General features: G+C 38.5%; 1 protein-coding gene across 1 annotated transcript in view; it reads right to left on the reverse strand.

Moving 5' to 3' along the window:
* Nucleotides 1–321: 321 nt before the first annotated feature.
* The window catches only part of DCLRE1B (DNA cross-link repair 1B), a 67,954-nt gene continuing 44,473 nt past the window's right edge, over nt 322–23,802 (reverse strand). Inside the window, exon 5 of the transcript XR_005215267.1 lies at nt 322–514. The gene's annotated coding sequence lies outside the window, so the exon portion shown is untranslated. The remainder of the gene's footprint in view (nt 515–23,802) is intronic.

Here is a 23,802-nt window from a genome sequence, read left to right on the forward strand (position 1 = left end):
TAAGGATCTCTCATTCCTGTTAGTGGTGAATTATATTAGAAAACAAGATCTGGGCACTACGTCCATTGTGATTTTTTTAATATAGGATGCTTGTAGCCTTGGGTGTGAATATCAATCCTGAACAGACAGTTTCCCTACTCATCACTTCCCTCAGGGTTGCAAGACTGAGGTATCCTCAGGTTTTTTCTTTCTAAGACTCCTCAGGGTATCCTTAGCAGAGACAGCTGTGGTAAGAAAATGTGGCAGACATTGTTCATTGGCTATTCAATGAATAGTTAGGGTTATCTAACTGCTGTAGCAATAATAATAATAATACATAACTCAATGGCTTAACATTAAGTTTTATTGCTTGCTTACATCATCAGTCTATTAAGGGTGTCTAAGACAAAGTGCCAGAGGTGAGAGGGTTGCTCTGCTCCATGAAGTCATTCAGGGATTCAGGTACCTTCCATCTAGAGTCTTGTGGTTTCACGATTCCCTGGAGCCTTGGATTTTTCCACTCGATTCTATGCATCTGGATATCAAAAAAAAAAAAAAAAAAGGAAGGAGAAAGAGAAAATAATATGAAGGTATGGAGGATTGTGTGGGAAGACTTTATATGACAGGCCTGGAGGTAGCAAATCTGTACATCTCTTCTGAACCCATTACACTGGATGCTCCTAACTACAAAAAGAGGCTAGGAAGTACAATCTAGGTGTGCATCCAAGAGTAAAAGAGACAAAAGTTAGCAAAAAAAGAAGCCAGTCTCTGCCACACTTACCCAAAAGCTATTCTTTATGTTACTTCTACCCAGTTTTGCTCAGATACTTTGATTTCAAGGAAGGTAAATTCCTTCCCCCAAAATAAGGGGCAAATCACAGTTGATCTAAACAAATCCTGGTAATTCCATTTCTCTTTGCCAGTGATGCTTCTAGGGGTGAGCATGGAACTCAGTTGTGGCCAATGAAATAAGAAAGGAAGTCTGCTGGGATTCTCGTGGGAAGTTTTTTCTTTTCGGATTAAAAAGACAGAACCTTGAGAGAAAAAAGTCTTTTGCTACAAAGCCATGAAGATATGAGTCCTGAAGCTGCTGTGGCCATCAAGTGACCACAAATGTGACAACAAAGAGCAATGAAGACAAAAAGTCAACATGCTAAGGATAACAGAGGAAACAGATGGGGTCCTTGATGACATGCTTGAGCTTTTGAATCAACATGAAATTTCCCACTTCTGGACTTCTTTTTAATTAAACAACTGTCCTTTTGTTTTAAGCCACTGTTAAACAAGTTTTCTACTACCTACAGCCAAAATCGTTCTTGACTGATATAAGAGTGAGCTAGGAGAGATCTTCAAGAAAAAGGAGCTGATTTGTGGTATCCAGAGGTTCTGAGAGATAAAAGAATATGAAGACTGGAGAGTGTCCAGCGGATCTGGCAATTGGAAGATCACTGTTGATCTTGGTAAGAGCAATTTTAGTGGCATAATGGGGGCAAAAGCAATGTGGTTCCTACATAGGATTATTCATAGTATAAGTGGTGCCTGAAAAGTAACCTGAAAAGGATGGTTTGGTCCAATTGGGTGAAAGAATCTATTCTGGTTAATAACCATATTCAGCTCTCAGTATCCAAGGAAGCTGCATGGGTCTGTGTTCTTCACTTCAGCTATATCTGGGAAATCATAAACTGAATCATGTTGAGTGTTTTCTCCATTCAATTCTCCTCTCACAGGAATAAGATAGGAAAAGTCATTCTGGACCTTTAACTGGTTTCAAGAAGAGGGTTAGAACAGGAAAGTTTGGGGATTGGATCCCAGTGGAAATGATGGCTTCATGGATTATGAGTTTGGATTAAGGGCATGTCTGTGATTGAAGAGGAAGAGTCAGATACAAACAAAAGAAAGGGGAGAATAATGTGAAGGATTTAAAGATAAAATTTTCCTAATTTTCAAGGATCAACCCAGAGACTATTCTAGAGGAAGAACAACTGCCTCGAATTCTCATACAACCAAGATTTACTCCTTCCTGCTACCCTCTACCCCCATATTCATTTCTATTTCCTTTTTTATCTATGCATGACCATCTTCTATCTCTTACTTTCTTCATATACCAATCCTTTATTCAGCAAAACCAAGGAATAGTGCTTTTCTCTCCCTTTCCCTGGGTCATCATCATTCCTCATTATCTTGACTCCTCACTTCCATAGCTTCTCACTTTTCTTTGACCAACTATCACAAAAGCTTTTATTTATTTACTTTTTAGTTTTATTTTTACAATCAAACAGTTGCCCTTCTCCCTTTGTATACAGCTTTTAGTAACTGCATTCCACATGTCTTTCTCAATCATCAATTCCAAACAAAATCAAAAGCCAAAACAAATGTCTGGTAGGGCACACAGAGACTCCACCATAAAACTCTTAGAAGATAATGTAGGGAAATATCTTCAAGACCTAGTATTAAGAGGTTGCTTCTTAGACCTTATACCCAAAGCACAAGCAATGAAAGAAAAAATTGATAAATGGGAACTCCTCAGAATTAAAAGCCTCTGTATCTCAAAGGAATTTGCCAAAAAGATAGAGACAGCGAATTCAATGGGAGAAAATACTTGGAAACTATCTGCTGATGAGTCTGATATCTTGTAAACATAAAGAAATCTTACAACTCAATGACATCAGTACAAATAGCCCAATTATAAAATGGACAAAAGATATGAAAATACGTTTCTCTGAAGAGGAAATACAAATGGCTAAAAAACACATGAAAAAAAAATGTTCATCTTCGCTAATTATTAAGGAGATGCAAATCAAGACCAAAATGAGGTATCTTCTCACACCAATGAGAATGGCTGCCATTAAGCAAACATGAAACTACAAATGCTGGAGAGGATGTGGAGAAATTGGAACTCTTATTTATTGCTGGTGGGACTGTATAATGGTACAGCCACTCTGGAAGACAGTTTGGCAGTTCATCAGAAAACTAGGTATTGAGTTACCCTACGATCCAGCAATTTCACTTCTTGGTATTTACCCAGAGGACCTGAAAGCACACCGATGTTCATAGCAGCATTGTTCACAATTGCCAAGATATGGAAACAACCTAAATGTCCTACATCAGATAAGTGGATAAATAAACTGTGGTACATACATCCAATGGAATACTATGCAGCAGTGAGAAAGAACGAGGTCGTGAAGCATATGACAACATGGATGAACCTTGAGGACATACTGTTTAGTGAAATAAGTCAGATAAAAAGGAGAGGTATTGTATGATAACACAAATGTGAACTTTGTGAAAAATGTAAAACAAGTGTCTTATATTGTAGAATATAGGGACCTAGAGATAGACAGCAACTAGTGAAGGGGGAACAATAATCTAATAAGAACAGATAACATACTGAGGGTAATCTTAATTATATAGGAATGCTCAGGAGTGACTATAGTTCATTAATTTTCTTGGGGTATGGTAGGAGCATATTGGAAGCAATGTAGTTATTTTAGGATATTTTTCTTATTTCTTTGTTTTGTTTGAAATGTTTTTTTAACTTTTTGATAAATAAAGTTTTTTTTTTAAAAGAGGGTACTATGAACAATTATATGCAACAAATTAGAACACCTAGATGAAAAGGACAAATTCCTAGAAACATGCAAATTACCTAATCTATTATACAAAGAAACAAAATCTCAACAGATACGTAACGAGCAAGACTGAATCTGTAATTAAAACTCTTCCAACAAAGAAAAGTCCAGGACCAGATGGTGTCACTGCTGAATTCTACAAAATATTTAAAGTAGATATAACAGCAATCCGTCTCAAACTGTTGGGAAAAAAAAAAAGAATATGAGGGATTACTCCCTAACTCATTTTATGAGTCCAGAATTACCCTAATACTAAAGCCAGATAAAGATATTACAAGAAAAGAAAATTACGAACCAATATCTTTTATGAATGTAGATGCAAAAATCCTAAATAAAATACTGTCAAACCAAACACAACAGTATTTAAAGGGATTATACACTATGACAAGTGAGATTTCTACCAGGAATGCACAGATGGTTCAACATAAGAAAATTAACCCATGTAATACACCACATTAATAGAATGAAGGAAAAGAGAACACAAATGTTCATCTCAATTGATGCTAAAAAGGCATTTGACAAAATACAAAATTCTTTCATGATAAAAACACTTAAATATAGGAATGGAAGGGAACTTTTTCAACACGATAAAAGGCATTTATAAAAAACCCACAACAAATATCAGACTCAATAGTGGAAGACTGAAAGCTTTCCCCCTAAGATCAGGAACAAGACAAGGATGAAGACAGTCACCACTGTTATTCAACATTATAATGTAACTACTCACCAGAGCAATCAGACAAGAGAAAGAAATAATAGCCATACAAATTAGAAAGGAAGAAATTAAATTATCCCCATTCAAAGATGACATGATCCCATATATAGAAAATCCCAAAGAATCCGCAAAAATGATACTAGAACTAAGAAACAAATTCAGCAATGTTGCAGGGTTTAACATAAAGATGCAGAAGTCAGCTTTCTACAGACCAGTAATGAACAATTTGAAAAGGAAATTAAGAAAACAATTCCATTGAAAATGGCATCTAAAAGAAAAAAATACATAGGAATAAACGAAGGAGGTGAAAGACTTGTCCACTGAAAACTACAAACCATTTTAGTTTTCAGTCTCTTGAAAGACCTAACTAAATGGAAAGATGTCTCATGTTCACTGATTGGAAGACTTAATATTGTCAAGATGTCAGTACTTACTAAACAGACCTACAAATTCAATGCAATCCCTATCAAAATTCCAGCAGGCTTTTTTGCAGAAAAGGAAAGGCTGATCCTCAAATTCACATGGAATTGTAAGGAGCCCCTATCAGCCAAAACAATTTTGAAGAACAACATTGGAGGACGAACACTTCCTGCTTCAAAACTTACTACAAAGCTACAGTAATTAAAACTGCATGGTACTGGCAAGGATAAACATATAGACCAATGAAATAGAATTGAGAGTCCAAAGATAAATCCACATATCGATGGTCAGTTGATTTTTGACAACAGTACCAAGTCTATTCAATGGGAAAAGAACAGTCTCCTCAACAAATGGTGTTTGCATAAAAACTGGAAATCCACGTGCAAAAGGATGAATGTGGACCCCTACCTCTCACCATATATAAAAATTAATTCAAAATGGATCAATGACCTGAATATAAGCACTAATATTATAAAACTCTTAAAAGAAAACATAGGAAAATATCTTCAGGATCTTGTAGTAGGTGATGGATTTTTAGATTTTATACCAAAGCATGAGCAACAACAACAACAAAAATAGATAAAATGGACTTCATCAAAATTAAAAATGTTTGTGCATAAAGGACATTACCAAGAAAGTAAAAAGACAACCTGCAGAATAGAACAGAATTTGCTGACAGATAGTAGTATGGGTGGGAGATGATAAAAGAGAAAGGGAGGAGTGACATCATCAACATAGTGATATAAGACATCCCCTGATAAAACCTCCACAGAGATTCAGTGAATAAAAGGACAAATCCTACTTGCTTAGAATTCTGGAGGACAGTAGAGACTGGAGAAGGACTCCACAAACACTGAATCAACGAAAAAAAAAAAACATGAAGTAGTAAATTACCAGCCCAGACCCACTGATCTGCTCCTGTTCCCCTCCCCATCACTTGGTCCCACCCACCTTGAGAGTCTCTCAGAGTCAACTTTGGTTCCCTCCCACTGCAGACAGAAACTATAGAGCCACTGGCAGCAATGAGATAGAACCCCACACATACACATATCAGTCACAGAGACCCAAGTCCACAGAGACCCAGTGTGGAACACAAGCCTCTGAGGAATGCTGCATACAAAAGGGCCCCTGGGGTAGGGGTGGGGGGAGACTGTGGTAGAAATTCTGGCAGTAATTCCAGTTTCTGTCAGCTGGACCACCTAAATGCAAAACAGACATTTCTGGAAGGACCCACCTTTCTTGATTGACCCCATCTGGCTCCCTGGGGTCAATTTCTAATAGGGAAGAAATTGGGAGGGGGGCATAAAAGTCTCACATAGACAAAACTAAAAGGGGCAGGGGTTAACCTGAGCTGCTATAAGACAGGAGGGTACCAGAACTGCAAAGTGTAAGGATAAAAGGACCCTGAGTGAGGTAGAGAACTTAAGTCTTAGGAGCTAGGGAGAAAATTCTGCACAAGAACAAACAGATCAAGATTTCCAGAGAAAGAACAGAGGAAAGGAAGTATTAACATGGAGGTGAAACAATTACACAAAAACATGCAAAAACTTCAGAGGAGACACAGAATTTGGAACAATGAATCAAAGAAGGTTAAAGAAAAAATCCTGAATCAATTCAAGGAGATGAAGGAAAATATGGATAATGAGTTAAAGAATATTAAGAAGACAATGGATGAGTATAAAGAAGAATTTGAAACTATAAAAATAAACATAATAAAAATTGTAGGAATGAAAGGACTAGTATCCAGAATACATAAAGAACTCTACAATTCAATAAGAAAACAAACCACACACACACACACACAAAAGCAAAAGATTTGAACACTTCACCAAAGAAGACATGCAGATGACAAATAAGAACATAAAAAGATATTTATCATTGGTTGTTAGGGAAATGATGCAAATTAGAACCACAATGAGATACTACTACAGACCTACCAGAATGGCTAAAATTAAAGACTTGCTCATACTAAGTGTTGTCAAGGATGTGGAAGAACTGGAACTCAGACAGTGCTGGGGGGAATGTGGACTAGTACAGTCACTTGAGAAGCAGTTTGACAGTTTCTTAGAAGAAGACATTCACCTATCATATGACTCAGACGTTTTTTCCTGGGTATTTACTCAATAGAAAAGAAAGCATATATCCATACAAAGACTTTTACATGAATATTCATAGCAGCTTTATTTGTAATAGCCCCAAACTGGATATGTCCATCAACAGGTGATGATTTAAACTGTGTTATTGTCTATACAATGGATATCCTATCCACAATACATACTACAACCTGAAGAATCTAAGACACCGAGAAGTAAAGTAACTTGTCCAAGGTCACACAGCTGACTGCTTCACTTAAAGGCCAGTGCTGGGCACTTTGGCACCCCAGTTTGCCCCAGCTCTAGAAGGGATTGCAAGCGCAAAGACCCCAAGGCAGAAACAAGCTGGCGATTTTAGTGGAAAGCTGTCTGGGTGGATGGAGTAAAGGAAGCAAGGGGAGAAATGATCAGAGAGGTTGGAGAGCAGAAGACCTGGCTAAGGGATCTGAGTCTCATTCCAACTACAACTGGAAGTGATTGGAAGGTTTTGAGGGTTTTTTTAAGACTGTTTTGTTTTTAGTCATGTTTACTAAGATCACTTCATACAGGATTATTCACACTTTTTAGAGTACAGTTCTATGAGTTTTGACAAATGCCTACTATCAAGTAACCACTGCCACAGTCAAGATATAGGAGTTACATCACCCCCCAAATTTTTTTGCCCCTTTATAGCCAATTTTTTCCTGACAACCACTAAACTTTTATCATTTTGTCTTTTCCAGAATGTCATGTAAATGGACTCATACAGTATGTATGTAGCCTTTTGATACTGGCTCCCTTCATTAGCATAATTGCATCAGAGATCCATCCTTGTTGTTGTGTATACCAGCAGTTTGTTCCTTTTTTATCATTGAGTAGTATTCCATGGTATCAAGGTGCCACAGTTTGTTTACCATTCCCAAGAAGAGGAGAATCTGGGTTGTTTCTCTTTTGGCAATTATGAATAAAGCCACTATAAACATTACATACAGGTTTAGGTAAACATAGGCTTTTGTTTCTCTTCAGTAAATACTTAGGAGTGGGATTTCTGAGTGGTATGTTCAGTGTATGTTTAACTTTGTGGGAAACAGCCCAACTGTTTTCCAGAGTGGCTGTGCTGTTTTAAATTCTCATCAGTAATTCATGAATGTTCAGGTCCTTTCCAGCACCTGTCATTGTCAGGGTGTTCTTGTTAAATTAAAATTTCAGCCATTCTAAAAACTAAAATATATATTAAGGAGCATCTATTGAGCACTTATTAAGTACCAGATTTTATTATAAGGGCTTTATACAAATTTTATCAGTGAAATCTAATAACACTGTTGGAGTAGACATCCCACAGGTAAGGAAATAAAAATTTTTTGAGGTGAAAACAAACAAAGAATCAAAAAATACACTAAAGGGAGCCACCCACACCCCTGACAGGGTCAGAGTCACCTGGAGAACTAAAGGCTCCACACTTTCTTACACTGGTAGAGGAGCTGTGGGCTGGCAAGTGCCACCTGCTGGACAGGATAGGAAAAGCACAGAGTCTAAAGGCTTCACAGGAGGGTCTCATTCTTGGGGAAACTCCATATCCTCTTCCTAAGACCTGGGCCCCTCTGGACTGGGAAAACCTGACTGGAGTTGAACATATCTGAGGAGACCCTCTCAAAAAAAGGCTACATAGAGGAAGGGCAAGAAACAGAAAAACAAGGGGTGAAAAACTCTGATCAACTAAATAGAACCTAAGTTAAAGGCCTAGAATAAGCTGAACTGAACACCAAAGGTTAGAGAACAAAGCCAACCAACAAGAAAATCCTAGGTAAAAGAGTGAAAGCAAGATCCAGAATAAACAAATCAAAAAAGTCAGATGCCTAGACAGCTTAAGATAATGAGCCATACTAGGAAACACAAAAATATGGACAAGCCAAAGGAACAAACTAATAGTTCAACTGAGAAACAGGAGTTGAGACAACTAATCAGTTCAATGAACTGAGGGAAGAACTAATTAAAGATGTTCAAACAAATTGCCTAAATCAATTCAAAACTCAATGGAATGAACTGAGGGAAGATATGGCAAAAGAGATGAAGGATATAAGGAAGAACTGGATGACCATAAAGAAGAATTCATAAAACTTGAAAAAACAAATGGCAGTACATATGAGAATGAAGGGCATAATGGAGGAGATGAAAATACAATGGAGGGAAACAACAGTAGATTTGAACAGGCAGAAGAAAGGATCAGTGAATTGGAAGACAAGACATTTTAATTCATACACACAAAAGAATAGATGGTGAAAAGAATGGAAAAATATGAGCAGGGTCTTAGGGAGCTGAGTGACAACACGAAGTGCATGAATATATGTATATGGGTGTCCCAGAAGGAGAAGAGAAGGGAAAGGGGGCAGAAAGAGTAATAGAAGAAATATTCACTGTAAATTTCCCAACTCTTATGAGAGACATAAAATTATAGATTTAAGAAGTACAGCATATGATTGTGGTGATAAATGTACAACTTTATGATGATACCATGAACAACTGATTGTACACTGTGGATAAATGTATGGTATGGGAATATAACTCTATAAAATTGTAGGAAAAATATATATATAGGAGTAAAAGTGTTGGAGAAAACATGGTGAGAGGGATGATGCCTCACCAATATGGACTAACTACAATGTGTAAACTCAAAATTGAATCTTAGAACATAGCCTAATGTGGACACAATAATTGTAGTAGTCCCTAGATTGTAAGCTCTTACAGCAGTTAACTCTATCCCTGAATTGTAAGGCCTATCTCTAAACTTTGAGATGCTGATCCCCTAGCGTATGTTGTCACAAACATTGGGACTGGTGGTTTGATGTGCTGAGCCCTTGAGCATGGGACTTGCCCTTCTGAAGCTCATTACCACAAAGGAGAGTCTAAAGTTGTATGTAATGGTGCCTAAGAGTCTCCCCCTGAGTACTTCTTTGTTGCTCAGATGTGGCCCTCTCTCTCTCTAACTGAGCCATCTCAACAGGTGAACTTGCTGCCCTCCCCCCTACGTGGGACCCAACTCCCAGGGGTGTAAATTTCCCTGGCAACACAGAGTATGACTCCCGGGGATGAATGTGGACCCGGCATCGTGGGACTGAGAGTGTCTTCTTGACCAAAAGGGGGATGCAAAATGAGACAAAATAGTTTCAGTGGCTGAGAGATTCCAAATGGAGTCGAGAGGTCACTCTGGTGGACATTCTTATGCACTATATAGATAACACCTCTTAGGCTTTAATGTATTGGAATAGCTAGAAGTAAATACCTGAAACTACCAAACTCCAACCCAGCAGTCTGGACTCCTGAAGACAATTATATAATAATGTAGATTACAAGGGGTGACAGTGTGATTTTGAAGACCTTGTGGATCACACCCCCTTTATCTAGTGTATGGATGAGTGGAGGAATGGGGATAAAAACTAAAGGACAAATGGGGTGGGATGGGGGGATGATTTGGGTGTTTTTTTTTTCACTTTTATTTTTTATTCTTGTTCTGGTTCTTTCTGATGTAAGGAAAATGTTCAGAGATAGATTGTGGTGATGAACGCATAACTATGCTATCATACTGTGGACAGTGGATTGTATATCATGGATGATTGTATGGTGTGTGAATGTATTTCAATAAAACTGAATTTAATAAAAAAAAAAAAAAGAAGTACAGCATACCCCAAACAGAATACATCCCAATAGACCTACTATAAGACACTTAATAATCGGATTGTCCAATGCCAAAGACAAAGAGAGAATTCAGAAAGCAGCAAGAGAAAAGCAATCCATCATATACAAGGGCAGCTTGACAAGACTGTGTAAAGATTTCTCCTCAGAAACCATGGAGGTGAGAAGACAATGGCATGATATATTTAAGATACTGAAAGATAAGAACTGCCAACCAAGAATTCTATATCTGGCAAAACTGTCCTTCAAAAATGAGGGCAAGATTAAAATATTTTCAGATAAACAGACACTGAGAGAGTTTGTGAATAAGAGACTGGTGCTATAACAAATACTAAAGGGAGTGCTACAGGCTGATAGGAGAAAACAGGAGAGAGGTTTGGAGAAGAGTGTAGAAATGAAGATTATCAGGAAGGGTAAAAGGAGAGAGTGAAAAAAATAAGACATGACATATAAAATCCAAAAGACAAAATGGTAGAAGAAACTACTGCCCTTACTGTAATAACACGAAATGTTAATGGATTGAACTCCCCAGTAAAAAGACACAAACTGGCAGCATGGATTAAAAGACAGGACCCATCTATATGCTGTCTACAAGAAACTCACTTTAGACACAAGGACAAAAATCAGCTGAAAGTGAAAGGTTGGAAAAAGATATTTCATGCAAATAGCAACCAGAAAAAAGCAGGAGGAGCAATTTTCATATCAAATAAATTAGACTTCAAGAGTAAAACAACTGAGGTGAAGGGAAATTTCTAATAATGGATGGTGGGAAAGAGCATTACAACATTCTAAATGTGATTAATCCCACTAATGGAAGGCTAGGGAGCGGGTGGAATGGGAAGATTTAGGCTGTATATATGTTTCCACAATTGAAAAAAAAAAAAAAAGACAGTCTAAATAGATGACAATTGAATGCCAATGATGAACTTGGATGGGATTGGAGGATAGAGGACAGGTGGCTCAAAAGGACACAGTTGAAACATAAAGGAAAAGGAAATATAGAATGTAAGCTTTGTATCATTGTTGAATCTCTTGTACTTCTTAGCTGCGCTTAATGGGATTGCATAAAAGAATGTTCTTGTTCATGGGAAGCGTATACGTGAATTATAGTGTATGTTCAAGGATGTGTGCAACTAGCTCTCATATGTTCAGAAGACAGAGCAATAGATGATGGATGATAGATAGGGAGGGAGGGAGGGAAAGAAAAAGCGATGTGACAGCATGTTAAAGTTGGTGGATTGAGCTATCGGGGGAGGGAGGTCAGGGTATGATGGAATTCTGTGTATGGGGTTAGTATTGTTTTTGCAACTGTTCCTATAACTTTGAATTTATTTCAAAATAAAAAAATTTTTTTAAAAAGAGTAAAACAATTAAAAGAGACAAAGAAGTTCACTATATATTAATAACAGGGTCAATTCATCAAGAAAACATACCAAACATAAATATTTATGCACCAAAACACTTTCTCAGATCATAATGGAATGAAGTTGGAAATAAATAACAGGCAGAAGATTGTAAAATTCACAAATATATGGAGACTAAACAACACACTCTTAGAAAACCAGTGGGTAAAGGAAGAAATTACAAGAGAAATTAGTAAATACCTTGAGACAAATGACAATGAAAACACAACATATCAAAACTTATGGGATGCAGCAAGGGTGGTGCTGAGAGGGAAATTTATTGCCCTAAATGCCTATATTAAAAGAGAAGAAAGAGCAAAATTTGAGGAATTAACTGCTCACCTGGATGAACTAGAGAAAGAACAGCAAATTATCCCAAAGCAAACAGAAGGAAAGAAATAACAAAGATTAGAGCAGAAGTAAATGAGAACAGGAAAACAATAGAGAGAATCAACAAAACCGGAAGTTGGTTCTTTGAGAAAATCAACAAAGTTGATGGACCCCTAGCTAGGCTAACAAAAAAAAGAAAAAAGAAAAAAGAAAAAAAAAGGAGAGCAAGAGAGAGAGAGAGCAGATGCAAATAAATGAAATCAGAAATGGGAAAGGAGACATAACTATTGACCCTGCAGAATTAAAGGAGATAATGAAAAGATACTATGAGCAACTATATGCTAATAAACTGGACAACTTACATGAAATGAACAACTTCCTAGAAAAGCATAAACTACCAACATTGACCTGAGAAGAAATAGACAACCTCAACAAACCAGTCACAAGGAAAGAGATTAAGTCAGTCATCAAAAAGCTCCCCAAAAAAGAAAAGCCCGGGACCAGATGGCTTCACAGGTGAATTCTACCAAGCATTCAAGAAAGAATTAGTACCAATCCTGCTCAGCTACCCAACTTGTTCTATGAAGCCAACATCACCCTAATACCAAAATCAGACAAAGATACTACAAACAAAAGAAAATTATAGACCAATCTCTTTAATGAATACAGATGCAAAAATCCTCAAAAAAAATACTCAAATCAAATCCAGCAGCACATTAAAAGAATTATACACCACGACCAGGTGGGGTTTATTCCAGGTATGCAAGGCTGGTTCAACACAAGAAAAGCAATTAATGTAATCAAAGCAGAAGAACCACAAGATCATCTCAATTGATACATAAAAGGCATTTAACAAAATTCAACATCCTTTCTTTGTGAAAACACTTCAAAGGATAGGAATGGAAGGAAACTTTCTCAGTATAATAAAGGCAATATATGAAAAATCCACAGCTAACATCATACTCAAAGCTTTCCCTCTAAGATCAGGAACAAGACAGGGATGCCCACTGTCACCATTGTTATTCAACATTGTGCTGCAAGTTCTAGCTAGAGCAATTAGGCAAGAAAAGAATAAAATGCATCCAAATTGGAGAGGAGGAAGTAAACTTTCACTGTTTGCAGATGACATGATTCTATATGCATAAAATCTAGAGAAATCTACAGCAAAGCTATTGGAACTAATCAATGAATACAGCAAAGTGGCAGGCTACAAGAGCAACACAAACAAATGCATCATGGGGGTCCCAGAAGGAGAAGAGAAGGGGAAAAGGGCAGAAAGGATATCTGAGGAAATAATGGTCAAAAATTTCCCAACTCTTATGAAAGGCATAAATTTACATGCCCAAGTACAACAATGTACTCCAAACAGAATAAATACCAACAGACCTACTCCAAGACACATACTAAACAGAATGTCAAATGCCAAAAATAGAGACTCCTGAAAGCAGCAAGAGAAAAGTGATTCATCATATTCAAGGGAACAGCAAATACTATGTGCTGATTTCTCATTAGAAACCACAGAGGCAAGAAGGCAATGGTGTGATATATTTAATGTACTTGAAGAGAAAAACTACCATCCCCAAATTCTTTATTTGGCAAAACTGTCCTTCAAAAATGAGGGTAAGTTTAAAATATTCAACAGAAACTGAGAGTTTGTCAACAAAAGACATGCCCTACAATGCAAAACGAAATGAAATAAAGTTTCAGTGGCTGAGAGATTTCAAATGGAGTTGAGAGGTCATTCTGGTGGACATTCTTATGCACTATATACATAACACCTCTTTGGTTTTAATGTATTGGAATAGCTAGAAGTAAATACTTGAAACTTTCAAACTCCAACCCAGTAGTCTGGACTCCTGAAGATGATTCTATAACAATGTAGATTACAAAGGGTGACAGTGTGATTGTGAAAACCTTGTGGATCACACTCCCTTTATCCAGTGTATGGATGGATGAGTAGAAAATGGGGACAAAAACTAAATGAAAAATAGGGCAGGATGTGGAGGATGATTTGGGTGTTCTTTTTTATTTTTATTTTTTATTCTTATTCTGATTCTTTCTGGTGAAAGGAAAATGTTCAAAAATAGATTGGGGTGATGAATGCACAACTATATGATGGTACTGTGAACAGTTGATTGTACACCATGGATGATTGTATGGTATGTGAATATATCTCAATAAAACTGAATTTAAAAAAAAAATGAAACCATTAGAAAAAAAAAGAATAACTCTTTAGATACATTAATGTTCTTACTTAATACATATAAGCTATAGGCTCAAACATAATAATTGTGAAGGAATATGGTCACACATAATTCATTTGGTACCAGAACAATAATTTCTAATTCTAGATTGTAAGAAAGTTAAATGCCATCTCCCAGGAATTTGGAATGTTTCTTCCAAATCTGTTCCCATCTCATATTTTCAGAGAAACTTGGAATTGTTATGCCTTACACCCTCAACTGCTGCATACATTCAATTTATGTTCTATACATTTACACAGATTCATTAAAACCTTGCCTGGAATCATCATCTAGCAAAGTATTGGGCAAATGGTGGACAATTACTAATTACTCATCAATTGTTTTTTATTAGAGAAGTGTGTTTTCAGTGCAATCATACATAAAATACAGAATTCCCATATACCACCCTATTATTAAAACCTTGCATTGGTGTGGTACATTTGTGACAATTGAGGAAATCATATTTAATACCATTAACTGTAGTCTATGGTTTAACTTAGAATTTACTGTGCTGTGCAGTTCCATGGTGTGCTCGTTTGGATGTATTACGTCCCCACAAAATGCCATTATCTTTGATGCAATCTTGTGGAGGCAGATGTATTAGTGTTGATTAGGTTGGAACCTTTGCATTAGCTTGTTTCCACGGAGATGTGACCCACCCAACTGTAGGTGATAACTCTGATTAGATAATTTCCATGGAGGTGTGGCCCTGCCCATTCAGCATGGGCCTAAATTAGTTCACTGGAGTCTTATAAAAGCTCACAAATAGAAGGACCTTGGAGCTGCAGCTGAGAGAGACACTGAAGATGGCCATTGGAAGCTGACACTGACATTTTGAAGAATGCACAGGAACTGAGAGAGGAGCTGGAACTCAACCCAGGATCAGTAGATGCTAGTCATGTGCCTTCCCAGCTTACAGAGGTTTTTTTTGGATGCCATTGGCCTTCCTTTGCTGAAGTTACCCTATTGTCGATGCCTTACCTTGGACACCTAATGGCCTTAAGACTATAACTTTGTGACCAAATAAACCCTCTTTATAAATGCCAAAAAAAAAAAAAGACATGCCCTACAAAAATTACTAAAGGGAGTTCTGCAGGTTGAAAGGAAAAGGCAGAAGAGAGTGGCTTGGAGTGATGTGAATAAATAAAGATTATCATTAAGAGTAACTAAAAGGGTAAATGCAAAACCCAATAGTAACATATCTCAATATACAACTCTACTCTTTAATTCCTGTAAGAGTCAGAATACAATTAAACAAGAAAATGGCATAATGGACACGCAAAATACAAAATGCTGAAGTGGGCCATTTTGATAATGGACATGCAAAATAGAAAGTGCTGAAGTGGGACAAAAGCAACATAAAGAGTGGAAAAGAGGTATATGGGAGCAGAGAACATGTATGCTATTGAAGCTAAGTTGGCATTAAGTGGGTTATTGATGAACATTATGTAGTATAAATCCCAGGGTAACCACAAAGAAAGTACTTAAAATATATATAAAAACACAAATGAGAAAGGGATCAATCAGATACATCACAAATGATTGACTATACAGAAAAGGTGGTTGTAATAAAGGAAAAGAGAAGCAAAAAAAAAAAAAAGTTATGACATATGTACTGGTTTGTATATATTATGTCCCCAGGAAAAAAAAAAAAAAACATGTTCTTTGATGCAATCTTTTGGGGGCAACTTTTTAGTGTTGATTAAGTTGGAACCTTTGGATTAGGTTGTTTCCATGGAGATGTGACCCACCCAACTGTAGGTGGTAACTGATTAGATAATTTCCATGGAGGTGTGACCCTGCCCATTCAGCATGGGCCTTGATTAGTTTACTAGAGCACTATACAAGAGCTCAGACAGAAGGAGCTTGCTGCCGCAACTTACAGGGACATTTTGAAGATGGCTGTTGAAAGCAGAGTTTTGCTGATGCTTTGGAGGTATTAGCCCAGAGCTTTCCTGAGAAGCTGACACAGAGGCATTTTGGAGAATGCCAATTTGAAATAAAACCTGGGTGCAAGCTAACACAGCCATGTGCCTTCCCAGCTAACAGAGGTTTTCCAGATACCAATGGTCTTTCTCCATTAAAGGTACCCTATTGTTGATGTCTTACCTTGGACACTTTATGGCCTTAAGACTGTAACCTTGTAACCAAATAAACCCTCTTTATAAAAGCCAATCCATTTCTGGTGTTTTTGCAAAATGACAGAATTAGCAAACCAGAACAACATATAAACACCAAAGGACAACATGGCTGAAGTAAATGCTGCCTTTATAGTAATAACACTAAATGTTAATGGATTAAAGTCCCCAATCAAAAAAGTATGATTTGTCTATATGCTACCTACAAGATATCCACCTTAATCCCAAGGACACAAATAGTCTGAAAGTGAAAGATTGGAAAATGATATTCCATCCAAACAGTAAATAAAAAGAGCTGGGGTAGCTATACTAAATCAGACAAAATAGACTTTAAGTCAAAAGCTGTTATAAGAGACAAAGAAGGACACTACATACTACTAAAAGGAGAAACCCACCAAGAAGAAACAACAATCACAAATATTTATGCATCTAACCATGGGGCCCTAAAATATATGAGGCAAATACTGGAAAACTGAAAGGGAAAATAGATACAGACACCTCTACACTAATAGTTGGAGACTTCAATACACCACTGTCATCAATAGATAGACCATCTATACAGAAGATCAATAAACAAATAGAGAATATGAATAATACGATAAATGAACTAGACCTAACAGACATAAACAGAGCACTGCATACCAAAAACACCAAGATGTAATTCTCCTCAAGTGCAAAGGAATCACTCTCTAGAATGTTGGATCACATGTTAAGTCACAAAACAAGTCTCAAATGATTTAAAAATATTGAATTTATACAAAGCATGTTGTCTGACCATAAGAAAATGAAGCTGGAAATCAAAACAGGCAGAGAACTGGAAAATCCATAAATATATGGAAGTTAAGTAACACACTCTTAAACAAGCAGAGAGGCCACATCTGTAACAAAGAGGTTCTCTGGGGTGACTTTTAGGCGCAATTTTCGTAGGCTTAACCCCTCCTTTGCAGTAACAAACATCATGAAGGCAAGTCCCAAGATCGAGGGCTCAGCCTTCTAAATTGGCAGCCCCTAATGCTTGTGAGAGTATCATTAACTCCCCAGTGAGGAAATTTAATATTTTCCACATTTTCTCCCAGTCCCCAAAGGGGGCTTTGCAAATACATTTTTTATTTTCTGCCCAAAATACTCTGGGATGTATAAGGGCTTCATACTAACCTGTGCAAACCAACCAGATTTCACCCCTTATTCAACTTTCCATGGAATTATATTGTTTGAATAAACTGACCATACAAGTTAAATTATACAGTGTACTATAAAAATTATAGATTTTGCACCTAATAAACATCTCTTCCTATGGATATGCACAGAAATTGAAGTTTTAAAACACCGTCAATGTCATCCTTTACTCTTTAATCTTATCTACCTTAGTCCTAGTTATGTATTCACCACCACTACCTATATGAGGACATTTCCTTTTCTTCCACAAAGAGGAAGAGGTGAAAGAAAGAAAGAAGGAAATAAAGAAAGAAAGAAAGAAAGAAAGAAAGAAAGACAGCAAAAAATCAACAAAATAAAATTAAAATAAAATAAAATAAAAAACAACACCAGTGCCAAGAATCCCATATCCCTTCCTTATATCCCCCTCATATAGAAATTTAGCTTTGTTATATTGCCTTTGTTACAATTAATGGAAGCATATTATAATGTTACTGTTAACAGTAGACTCTATTTTACATTAATTGTGTTTTCCCCCAATACCACTACATTTTTAACACCTTGCAAAGTTGACATTCATTTGTTCTCCCCCATGTAAAAACATTCTTATATTTGTACATTTAATCAAAATCATTGACCACTCTAGGTTTCACTAAGTTATACAGTCCCAGTCTTTATCTTCTGTCTTTCCTTCTGGTGTCCTGCATGCCCCTAACCCTCCCCTTTCAACCATACTCATGGTCATCTTTGTTCAGTGCACTTACAAAATTGTACTACCATCACTCACAATTGTGCTATCCATTTCTGGATCTATACAATCAATCCTGTTTAACATTCTATACTCCTTTAGCATCAAATGCCCTATCTTTAACTTCTTTCTATCTCCTAGTATCTTCATTTCTACACTCTTCTCCAAACCTCTCTCTCTCCTGTCTTTTCCTATCTGTCTGTAGCATTCCCTTCAGTATTTCTTCTAGAGGAGGTGTCCTGTTCATGAACTCTCTGTGTCTGTTTATGTGTAAATATTTTAAGCTCTCCCTCATTTTTTGAAGAACAGTTTTGCCAGGTATAGGATTCTTGGTTGGCAGTTTTTCTCTTTCAGTATCTTGAATATATCATACCACTGCCTTCTTACCTCCATGGATTCTACTGAGAAATCTGCTCTTAGTCTTATTGAGCTCCTTTGTATGTGATGGATCACTTTTTCTCTTGCTGCTTTCAGAATACCCTCTTTGTCTTTGACATTGACAATCTGATTAGTATGTGTCTTGGAGTAGGTCTATTTGGATCAATTCTGTTTGGGGTATGCTGCGTGTGATGGTCAGGATCATGTGTCAACTTGGTCAGGTGATGGTATACAGCTGTCTGGTCAAGCAAGCACTGGCCTAACTGTTGCTGTGAGGATGTTTCTGGCTGGTTAATAAACCAACAGGATGGTTTATTAAATCATCAGTCAATTACCTGCAGCTGTGACTGATGATGTCAATGAAGGGCATGTCTTCCACAATGAGAGAATGCAGTCAGCTGGATTTAATCCAATCAGTTGAAGGCTTTTAAGTGAGACAGAGAGAGGACTTTCACTTCTTCAGCTTACCAGTGCAGTGTCTCCTGAGGAAATCGTCAAAGTTGCCAGTTCATTTCTGAGGAGTTCATTGAACACATTTGCTGCAGTTGCCGGTATGTTTCCTGAGGAGTTGATTGAACATCTTCATTGGACTTGCGAGTTTGCTGCCTGCCCTACAGAATTTGAACTTATGCATACCCACAGTTGCATGAGACACTTTTATAAACCTTATATTTATAGATATTTCTCATTGATTCTGTTTCCCTAGAGAACCCAAACTAATACAACTTGATACCAGGAGTGGTTCTTGAGAAGCATAATCTTAAAATGGGCTTATATAATTTGTTTTCTACTCTGATTAGATTCAAACACACTAATGGCTCCATTTCCAATAATCAAGAGGGCACTGAAAGTCCATGACATGACTTGGCAATAGAGATATGCAAAATAGCACCATTTGATTCTCCTAATCATACTCTAGTACAAACCAAGGCTCTGGGTGACAGTGTTTTTGACACCTTCACAGAGTTTTGCAGAATTAAGAGGTATAACGATGTTGGCCGGCTGCTCTTAGATACTTTGGATAAAGTTGTAAGAGAAAGGGATGAGCTAAAGGCTTCAAATTCAAAACTTAAATGCTGTATGACAGATGTAAAGCTTTCTATGTGTGCCCTGAGAGAAAATCTTATTTCTTATGGCCACAGACTTGAGGTTCCTGAAAACCAGATGCAGACTCTCATTGTGTAGTAGGAGATTTCCAACATAAACTAAAATCTCAACCTCTCAGGGTGTCCTCTCTTAAAGTAAAGACATTGATTGGAAAAGAATGGGATCCTGAAACTTGGGATGGGGACAAATGGATTGATAATAATGGCAGTGAGGACATTGGAACCCTGGATTCTGCTGAGTCATTGTTAGATTTACCTGTAGAGGGCTGTCCTGAGGAAACAGCTTCCCCACCTCCAGTCTGCCCTAAGGAGCCTGCCATTGAAACCCCACCTAAAGAGATTAACCCTTCAGTGCCTGCTAATCCTGTAATTACCTCCCCTGAGGAAACAGCCCTCACTCCTCTGGAGAGATTAATCCTGTTTTATGACATGAAAATGCAACAGAATGTCCTGAGGTAAATGGTTTGAGGTATACTTCTAATTCTTTTTATGGCCCACACCCACCACCAGTCTTTGCTTCGAGACATACAACTAGACTAAAGTCCCAACAGGCCCCGAAGGGTGAGGTACAAAGTGTAACCCATGAGGAAGTACACTATATTCCAAAAGAACTGTATGAGTTTTCCAGTGTATACGAGCAGAAACCAGGGGAATATGCGTGGGAATGGATATTAAGGGTGTGGGATAATGGTGGAAGGAATGTAAGGTTGGATCAGGCTGAATTTGCTGATACGGGCCCACTAAGCAGAGATTCTGCATTCAGTGTTGTAGCTCAAGGGGTTAGAAAGGATGTTAACAGTCTGTTTGGGTGGTTGGCTGAAACATGGATCAAAAGGTGGCCGGCATTACCAGAGGTTGAGATGCCAGAACTGCCCTGGTACAATGTGGAAGAGGGGATTCAAAGGCTTAGAGAGATTAGAATGTTAGAGTGGATTTATCATGGAAGATCTGCTCACACACCCCTGGAAAGTTCAGAGGACACATCTTTTACCAGGACTGTAAGGAGTAATTTGTGAGACTAGCTCCATCATCCCTGAAGAGCTCTGTAATTGCCCTTCTCTGTAGGTCAGATATTACTGTAGAAACTTCTGTCACTGAGCTGGAATCCTTAAACACAATGGGGATAATCAGATCCCGAGTCAGCAGAAGGCAAGTGCCTGCAGTTAATTGCCACAGACAGGGGGGACATGGCTACCATAATGTAAAACAGGCTCAAAGCAGCAATCAAAATAATATGACTCGCAGAGACTTATGGCGTTGACTAGTGGATCATGGAGTACCAAGTAGTAAAATAGATGGGCAATTGACTAAATTCTTGTTTGAACTATATAGGCAGAAGAATTCTAGGTAACATGAACAAAAGTCTCCCTTGAATTACAAAAACAGAGAGTAACGGCACCTTAATCAACTCCCAGGCTTGAGACAGTTTACAGATCCAGAGCCTCTTGACCGAAGGGAAGGCCGGGTACACTTGGGGAAGGACACTGTTACACTGCCAAAAATTTATACTGTTAATCTTCCTCCCAGCCTTCCCCACGGGGACCTACAGCCTTTTGCCAGGGTAACTGTGCATTGGGGAAAAGGAAATGATCAGATATTTAAGGGATTATTAGACACTGGTTCAGAAGTGACATTAATTCCTGGAGACCCAAAACATCACTCTGGTCCACCAGTCAGAGTTGGGGCTTATGGAGGTCAGGTGATCGATGGACTTTTAGCTCAGGTCCATCTCACAGTGGGTCCAGTGGGTCCCCGGACCCATTCTGTGGTTATTTCCCCAGTGCCAGAATGCATAATTGGAATAGACATACTCAGCAACTGGCAGAACCCTCCCATTGGTTCCCTGACTCCTGGAGTGAGGCTATTATGGTGGGAAAGGCCAAGTGGAAACCACTAGAACTACCCCTGCCTAGCAACATAGTAAACCAGAAGCAATACCAGATTCCTGGAGGGATTGCAGAGATTAATGCCACTCTTAAGGACTTGAAGGATGCAGGGGTGGGGATTCCCACCACATCCCCATTCAACTCTCCTATTTGGCCTATGCAGAGAACAGACGGGTCTTGGAGGGTGACAGTGGATTATCGTAAGCTTAACCAGGTGGTGACTTCAATTGCAGCTACTGTTCCAGATGTGGTATCATTGCTTGAGCAAATCAACACATCCCCTGGTAACTGGTATGCAGCTATTCATCTGGCAAATGCTTTTTTCTCAATTGCAATTAGTAAGGACCACCAGAAACAGTTTGCATTCACTGTGCTACCTCAGGGTCATATCAACTCTCCAGCCATATGTCATAATATTGTCTGCAGGGATCTTGATCATTTCTCCCTCCCACAAGACATCACACTGGTCTATTATATTGATGATATCATGTTGATTGGACTAGTGAGCAAGAAGTAGCAACTACTCTAGATTTGTTGGTAAGGTATCTGTGTAGCAGAGGATGGGAGATAAATCCAACAAAAATACAGGGGCCTTCCACATCAGTAAAATTTCTAGGTGTCCAGTGGTGTGGGGCCTGTCAAGATATCCCTTCTAAGGTGAAGGATAAGCTGTTGCATCTGGCCCCTCCTATGACCAAAAAAGAAACACAATGCTTAGTTGGCCTCTTTGGATTTTGGAGACAACATATTCCTCATTTAGGTGTGCTACTCCAGCCCATTTACCTAGTGACCAGAAAAGCTTCTAGTTTTGAGTGGGGACCGGAACAAGATGAGGCTCTGCAACAGGTCCAGGCTGCTGTGCAAGCTGCTCTGCCACTTGGACCATATGATCTAGCTGACCCAATGGTGCTGGAAGTGTCAGTGGCAAATAGAGACGCTGTTTGGAGCCTTTGGCAGGCTCTATAAGAGAATCACAATGCAGTCCCTTAGGATTTTGGAGTAAAGCTTTATCATCCTCTGCAGATAACTACTCTCCATTTGAGAAACAGCTGTTGGCCTGCTACTGGGCTTTAGTAGAGACAGAATGCTTAACCATGGGCCACCAAGTTACCATGAGACCTGAGTTACCTCTCATGAGCTGGGTATTGTCTGACCCACCAAGCCATAAAGTTGGGCTTGCACAGCAGCACTCCATCATAAAATGGAAATGGTATATACGAGATAGAGCTCGAGCAGGTCCTGAAGGTACAAGTAAGTTACATGAGGAAGTGGCCCAAATGCCCATGGCCTCCACTCCTTCCACCTTACTTCTCTTTCCCAGCCCACAGCTATGGCATCTTGGGGAGTTCCTTACAATCAGTTGACTGAGGAAGAGAAAACTCGGGCCTAGTTTACAGATGGTTCTGCACGATATGCAGGCACCACCCAAAAGTGGACAGCTGCAGCACTGCAGCCCCTTTCTGGGATATCCCTGAAGGACAGTGGTGAGGGGAAATCCTCCCAGTGGGCAGAACTTCAAGCAGTGCACCTGGTTGTTCACTTTGCTTGGAAGGAGAACTGGCCAGAGGTGTGTTTGTATACTGATTCCTGGGCTGTTGCTAAGGGTTTTGCTGGATGGTCTGGGACTTGGAAGGAACATGATTGGAAGATTGGTGACAAAGAAGTCTGGGGAAGGGGTATGTGGATAGACCTTTCTGAGTGGGCAAAAAACATGAAGATATTTGTGTCCCATGTGAATGCTCACCAGAGGGTGACTTCAGCAGATTTTAATAACCAAGTGGATAAAATGACCCGTTTGGTGGCTACCAATCAGCCTCTTTCCCCAGCAACTCCTGTCATTGCCCAATGGGCTCATGAACAAAGTGGGCACCATGGTAGGGATGGAGGTTATGCATGGGCTCAGCAACATG

Source organism: Choloepus didactylus, chromosome 2 (assembly GCF_015220235.1).
Source record: "Choloepus didactylus isolate mChoDid1 chromosome 2, mChoDid1.pri, whole genome shotgun sequence".
Taxonomy (NCBI): Eukaryota; Metazoa; Chordata; class Mammalia; order Pilosa; family Megalonychidae; genus Choloepus; species Choloepus didactylus.